The following is a 7968-nucleotide window of genomic DNA, read 5'->3' on the forward strand; positions in this document are numbered from 1 at the left end:
AACACACAAAATCAGTTGCATTTCTTTGTACTGGCAATGAAGAAAATACAGCACTATGCACAACTGCTGCAAGAAATGAAGTGCTTAGGTATAAATTTAACAAAACATGCAGAATTTGTATGTTGAAAATTACAAAATGTTGCTAGAAGATCAAAATACTTGCAGAGACATATTGTAGATCAGAAGATTCAACACAAAAAAGCTATCAATTCTTTCTATATTGATTTATGAAAGTGAAAGTGAAGTCACTCAGTCATGTCCGACTCTTTGCGACCCCATGGACTGTAGCCTACCAGGCTCCTCAGTCCATGGAATTTTCCAGGCAAGAGTATTGGAGTGGATTGCCATTTCCTTCTCCAGGGTATCTTCCCAACCCAGGGATCGAACCTGGGTCTCCTGCATTGCAGGCAGATGCTTTACCATCTGAGCCACCAGGGAAGACATATTGATTTATAGTTTAATGTAACTCTTACCAAAATCTTAGCAACGTCTTTTTGTAGACTATATGTTTGTGCTAAAATTCATATACAAAGGGAAAAGCTCTTTAATGGCCAGAAACAATTTGAGGAAGAGTAATAAAGTGGGAGAAATTATTCTTCTTGATATTAAGAATTATTACATAACTAAATTGGAACAGTGTGGTATTTGCAGAGGGATAGAAAAACAGATCAATGGAACTGAGTGGAGAAACTAGAAATGAATTCACACAAATATGCCCAATTAAAATTATTGACAAAAGGAACCAAAATGGTATAATGGAGGTGGGATAGCCTTTCAATAAAAGGTGCTGGTTCAGTTGGATATCCATATGCAAAAAAAATGGATATTGAGCTAAATCTTACACCTTATACAAAAGTTAACTCCAAATGGATTGGATTTAAACGTGAAACATAAAACTGTAAAACTTCTAGAAGAAAATAAGAAGAGATCTTTGTGATCTCAAACTAGGCAAAGAGTTCCCAGACTTGACATCAAAAGCATAATCCATAAAGGGAAAATTGATAAATTGGACCTTTTCAATAATAAAATTTTTGCTTTGTGAAACAGTCTTAGGAATGAAAAAGACAAATTACAGACTGGGAGAAAATATTTGCAAGTCATATATCTGAAACTGACTTATATTTAGAACATATAAAGAACTCTCAAAACTCAACATAAAAAACCAGACAACCTATTTAAAAAGTGGGAAAAACATTAATGGACATTTCTGGAAAGGATATACAGATGTCAAGCACATGAAAAAAAGGTTCAACATCATTAGGCATTAGAAATGCAAATTAAAAACTTGAGATGTCACTATATACTTATCAGAATGGTTAAAATTAAACAAAAATAGTGATAAATAAAATACAGTGATAACACCAAAATGCTGGCAAGATTGTGGGGATATTGGATCACTCATACATTGCTGGTGGGAATTATAATTATACAACCACTCTTGAAGAAGTTTGGCAGTTTCTTAAAAATAAAACATGCAATTACCATACAACACACTGTTTGTACTCTTGGGCATGTGTTTCAGAGAAATGAAAACTATGTTCACTCAGAAACTTGGGCAGGAATGCTCACTGAAGATTTATTAATAACCCCAAACTGAAAACTACAGAAATGTCCTTCAGTGGGTGAATGATTAAACAAACTGTGGTACATCTATACTATGGAATACTACTCAGCAATGAAAAGAAAAGAACTACTCATATACACAAAAACTTGCATAACCCTCAAGGAGATTATGCCATTTAAAAAAAAAAAAAAGAAATGGAAATAGAGTGGTTGCCAGAGTTGGCAGTGTTAGAGTGAGGAGAGGGGGGTGAATGTGGCTAAGAAGGGGTTCTTGTGGTGATGGGACAGTTGTGTATCTTGACTGTGGTGGTAGTTACATTAAGCTACATATGTGATAAAATTGCATAGATTAACATACACACACCAATGTATGGAGAAATCTGAACAAGCTCTATGGTTTGTACCATCAGTTTCCTGATTTTGATATTACATTATAGCACAACAGTTATATAAGATGTTAATATGTGGGAAGGTTAGGTGAAGGGTATACAGGACCTGCTTGTGTATTTCTTCATAACTTCCTTTGAATCTATATTTATCTCAAAATAAAAAATTTTTAAAATGTCAATATATCTCAAAGGGGTGACTTCTGAGTCTCATGTGGAAGAGTATAGATTCTTCAGTGGAGAGCAGATCTGTGATGGTAGGTTGAGGAGAGACTACTGAAAAGTAGCAAAAAGATTTCTGAAGAAAAATTACCATATTCTTCTTTATTTGGGACCCCGATAATCACGATGGTGTGACCACTTACCTAGAGCCAGACATCCTGGAAAGAGAAGTCAAGTGGGCCTTAGGAAGCATCACTACAAACAAAGCTAGTGGAGGTGATGGAATTCCGTTGAGCTATTTCAAATCCTAAAAGATGATGCTGTGAAAGTGCTGCACTCAATATGCCAGCAAATTTGGAAAACTCAGCAGTGGCCACAGGACTAGAAAAGGTCAGTTTTCATTCCACCCAAAGAAAAGCAATGTCAAAGAATGCTCAAACTACTGCACAATTGCACCCATCCCACATGCTAGCAAAATAATGCTCAAAATTCTCTAAGCCAGGTTTCAGCAATGCATGAACCATGAACTTCCAGATGTTCAAGCTTGATTTAGAAAAGGCAGAGGAACCAGAAATCAAATTGCCCACATCTGTAGGATCATAGAAAAAGCAAGAGAATTCTAGAAAAAGCAGAATACTTCTGCTTTATTGATTACGCCAAAGCTTTTGACTGTGTAGATCACAACAAACTGGAAAATTCTTCAAAAGACAGGAATACCAGACCACCTTACCTGCCTCTTGAGAAATCTGTATGCAAGCCAAGAAGCAACAGTTAGAACTGGACATGGAACAACAGACTGGTTCCAAATTGGGAAAGGAGTATGTCAAGGCTGTATACCGTCACCCTGCTTATTTAACTTATATGCAGAGTACAACATGAGAAACGCTGAGCTGGATGAAGCACAAGCTGGGATCAAGATTGCTGGGAGAAATATCAGTGACCTCAGATATGCAGATGACACCACCCTTATGGCGAAAGTGAAGAGGAACTAAAGAGCCTCTTGATGAAAATGAAAGAGGAGAGTGAAAAAGTTGACTTAAAACTAAACATTCAAAAAACTAAGATCATGACATCCACTCCCATCAGTTCAGTTCAGTTTAGTTGCTCAGTCATGTCCAACTCTGCGACCCCATGAATCACAGCATGCCAGGCCTTCCTGTCCATCACCAACTTCCGGAGTTCACCCAAACTCATGAGTCGGTGATGCCATCCAGCCATCTCATCCTCTGTCATCCCCTTCTCCTCCTGCCCCCAATCCCTCCCAGCATCAGGGTCTTTTCCAACGAGTCAACTCTTCGCATGAGGTGGCCAAAGTCCCATCACTTCATGGCAAATAGATGGGGAAACGAGACAGTGACAGATTTTATTTTCTTGGACTCCAAAATCACTGCAGATGGTGACTGTAGCCATGAAATTAAAAGACCTTTGCTCCTTGGAAGAAAAGCTATGACCAACCTAGACAACATATTAAAAAGCAGAGATATTATTTTGCCAACAAAGGCCCATTTAGTCAAAGCTATGATTTTTCCATTAGTCCTGTATGGATGTGAGAGTTGGACCATAAAGAAAGCTGAGCGCCAAAGAATTGATGCTTTTGAACCGTGGTGTTGGAGAAGATTCTTGAGAGCCCCTTGGGCTGTGAGGAGATCCAATCAGTCCATCCTAAAGGAAATCAGTCCTGAATATTCATTGGAAGGACTGACGCTGAAGCTGAAACTCCAATCCTTTGGCCAGCTGATGCGAAGAACTGACTCACTGAAAAAGACCCTGTTGCTGGGAAAGAGGAGAAGGGGATGACAGCAGATGAGATGGTTGGATGGCATCACCGATTAGAAGGACATGAGTTTGAGCAAGCTCCGGGAGTTGGTGATGGACAGGGAGGCCTGGCTTGCTGCTGTCCATGGGGTTGCAAAGAGTGGGACATGACTGAATGAGTAAACTGAAATGAGCCTGCCAGGATATTATATTGAAATATTAGTAGTTTCTTGACTGGGGTTGTATGACAAAGCTTTGAAAGACATGGGATACGTTTACAATTTTTGTTTATTGAAAAAGTTTTTTTGAACAATTAAAAATACAGAAAACTAAAATGAAGAAAATTAAAATGTATGCATATTCTCAGTATCCAGAATATCCATTGTTAACAGATGGCATATTTGTTTCTAGTCTCCTTTTTTTTCATTTTAAAGAAAAATCACTCTATTATTTTTCCAGGGAAGTTATATTTTTGGGGGTGAAACAAGGAGATGTTTAAGAGAAATGAGAGGAAAACAAAAAGATAACAAAAGGCAAAATCCCTATTCTATTTTCTTAGTTTTTTGTTTTAATTTGATTCCTCTTTTCTGCCTGACAAAGGGAGGCTGAATTACTTCAACTGCACTAAGTATTCAAGGGGATATTTTATGGCACCACAATGATCTGGTTTACTGCTAAAGAGCAGATGCCCCTGGCACAAAGTTCAGTCAATAACTGAGTTTGGAAGCTCAGTAAAGACAGATAATTTTGAACAGGCACAGTATTTAGAAATGGTTAACCATTGGCAAGTGTGGAAATTGTTCATTATAAGCATAGGCTGGGAGGTTAATTTTCTGTTTTCTTACTGACTACTTACATATCTTCCACTCCAGCAGTTTAGTTTTTAATTCTCATAAATAGAGTCTATTATTGGATATAAGAACTGTTAGTATTCGAAAGTAGGGAAACAGAAAAATGCTGTATGTTCTTCATGCAACATATTTGCCACCTGCAGCTGGGACATCTGTCTGCTTGGAGCAAAAGATCTGCAGATAAAAGTTTGATCTCTTTAACCTTTTCGTCCTGGCTTTATTAGAAACAGACTTGTTATCTAGGATTAAAATATCAAGTAGTTATCTTGGAAAAGATGATCAAATTCTGGACAAGAAAATGTTCCTTAGTGAGGAATGTTAAAGAGAACTGTGGTTATACAGGAATCTGGAGGGCCAAAGGCACAAGACTGCAAGTGTGAACATGAGGTGGAAGGCTATATAGAGGCACACTTGTGCATCACAAATGGACCTCCTGGGGCAATAAGTACAAACTATGGAATGTTTAATACTGGGAAAAAGGGATCTGAACACTGAGAGGACTGATGGATTTTTTTTTGGAACAGCTTGAGATAAAATTCACATACCATGCAATTCTCTCATTTATAGTGTACAATCCTCTTTATTCACAGTTACACAACTATGATCGCAGTCAATTTTAGTACATTTTCACTACCCCCAAAGGAAATTCCACTCCCTACTTCTTATCCCCCTGGCCCTAGGCAGCCACTAATCAATTTTTTGTCGCTATAGATTTACTTATTCTGGACATTTCAAGCAGATGGGATCATATAATATCTGGTTTTGTCATCGGCTTCTTATATTTACACAAATTTTTCAAGGCTCATTCATCTTGTAGCATGTATCAGTACTTCATTCCTTCTTCCATTTCATTTAATATTTAATTTCATTTATATTCCACTGCAGGGGTATGCTGTGCTGTGTTTATGCATTCATCAGTTAATGAATATTTGAGTTGTTTCCACCTTTTGGCTATTATGAATAATAGTGCCTCAACATGTGTGTGCAAGTTTCTGTGTGCACATATATTTTCATTTTTCTTGGGTTATATATCTAGGAATGGAAGTGCTGAGTCATATGGTAACTGTATGTTTGAGCATTTGAAGAACTGACAGACTGCCTTAGAAAGTACATTATTGTATTGTCCACCCCCCCACCCCCATAGTGTATCAGTCTTCAGAATTTTCCACATGCTTGCCAGTACTTATTGCTGTCCATATTTTTTTTATTATCACCAGTAGGTGTGAAGCAGTATCTTATTGTGACATTGATTTACATTTTCTTGTTGATTTAATGAGACTGATAATCTTTTCATGTGTTCATTGGCCATTTGTATATCTTCTTGAGCAAAATGTCTACTCAAATCTTTTCCCAATTTTTAAATTGAGTTGTCTTTTTCTTATTGAATTGTAAGGGTTCTTTATATATTCTAGACATAATCATCTATTGGATATATGACTTGAAAATGTTTTCTTCCCTTCTGTGAATTGTCTTTTACATTTCTTGATAGTATCCTCCTTTGATGCACAAAGCTTTTCATATTTATGAAGCCTAATTGATCTATTTTCCTTTTTGTTGCTTGTGCTTTTGATGTCACATCTAAGAATCTATTGGCAAATCTGAGGTTCTAAAGCTCTATCTCCATGTTTTCTCCTAAAACTTTCATAGTTTTAGAACTTACATCTTGGTCTTTGATTCATTTAGAGTCAATTCAATTTTTGTGTACAGTGTGAGGTAAGGGTCTAGCTTCATTCTTTTGCACATGATTATGTAGTTGTACCAGCACCAGTTGTTGATTTTTGGTGGAATTTTTTTAAGTGAAAACAAGTGACAATGTTAGTTGTACCTGACTATTTGCAGCCCCACGGACTGTAGCACACCAGGCTTCTCTGTCCTTGGGAATTCTCCAGGCAAGAATACTGGAATGGGTAGCCATTCTCTTCTCCAGGGGATCTTCGTGCCAGGGATCGAACCTGGGTCTCCTGCCTCACAGGCGGATTCTTTACCATCTGAACCACCAGGAAAGCCCACTTTCACAGTTGCATTAAAATGTTGTGTTAATTTCTGCTGCATAGCAAAGTGATTCAGTTATATATATATATATTTTTTTAGTGAACTCCGGGAGTTGGTGATGGACAGGGAGGCCTGGTGTGCTGTGATTCATGGGGTCGCAAAGAGTCAGACACGACTGAGCGACTGATCTGATCTGATCTGATTAAATATAATTCCCTGGGCTACGCAGTAGGATCTTGTTGTTTATCCATTCTGTATGTCCTTTGTTGTTGTTCAGTCGCTCAGTTGTGGGCAACTCTTTGAGACCCCGTGGATCGCAGCACGTCAGGCTTCCCTGTTCTTCACTATCTCCTGGAGCTTGCACAAACTCATGTCCATTGAGTGGGTGATGCTATTCAACCATCTCATTCTGTATGCTCTGGTGGATTTTAAATGGGTTGTACATCCTATTTTTCAATCAATGGGACTGGAAACCTTGAAGACTGATTCTATTCATTTTATAAAGGGGGCAAAACTGCTTGTGGAACAAATATGCCCTGTCATCATTTGGACATATGGTGACATACTGTGGAATATATTCCATAACATATTGTGGAACAAATATGCCCTGTCACCATTTGGAGTTTTTTTCACCTGTATGTATGGTGCTTCAGGTGGGGCAGAAATGCAAGACGATTGTGGCAGCCACTGAGGTGAGCTGAAGTCTGGTCATGGATCAAGGTCCAGTCAGGTTCCTTGGGATAATCCTGCTCTGGTGAGGAGATATCACCTGTGCATTGGATCCAGCCTGTTACCTGGGGGCCCTTGGCCTCTGGGTTCCTCAATATAGCCACTTTGGATCCACTGAGCGTACTGGGTTGTGGCAGGCTAGGCGGAGGGTGTACACTTCAGAACTTTCTTCCTTCCGTGAGACAGAGACCCTTGATTTTCTTTCAGAGTTTCCTGTTTCTTATACTTTCAATATTTTCTTGACTAATATCTTAGTCTCTTATAACTGGATAAGGAACTAGTGTTTTAGGATAAGAAACCCAATAGGGAATTTGGAGCAAAAACGTGAGAGGGGAAATTGATGGGAAGAGCATAGAGAGGCTGGGTCCTCCTCCTGCCACTGCCTTTGGCTGGCAGTGTGACTTGGCCCAGATAATAATGACAGAGACTATTAGGGCGGCCATATCAAAATGTTGCAGACTGGGTGGCTGAAACAACAGGAACTTATTTCTCACCGTTCTAGAGGCTGAAAGATCAAGGTTTTGGTAGTG

General features: G+C 38.5%; 1 non-coding gene across 1 annotated transcript; it reads right to left on the reverse strand.

Moving 5' to 3' along the window:
• Positions 1–366: 366 nt before the first annotated feature.
• TRNAC-GCA lies at positions 367–438 on the reverse strand. Its single transcript has one exon. It is a non-coding gene; the product is annotated as a tRNA-Cys (tRNA).
• Between the last annotated feature and the right edge of the window lie 7530 nt (positions 439–7968).

This window comes from Bison bison, unplaced genomic scaffold, assembly GCF_000754665.1.
Source record: "Bison bison bison isolate TAMUID 2011002044 unplaced genomic scaffold, Bison_UMD1.0 scf7180017864489, whole genome shotgun sequence".
Lineage (NCBI taxonomy): Eukaryota > Metazoa > Chordata > Mammalia > Artiodactyla > Bovidae > Bison > Bison bison.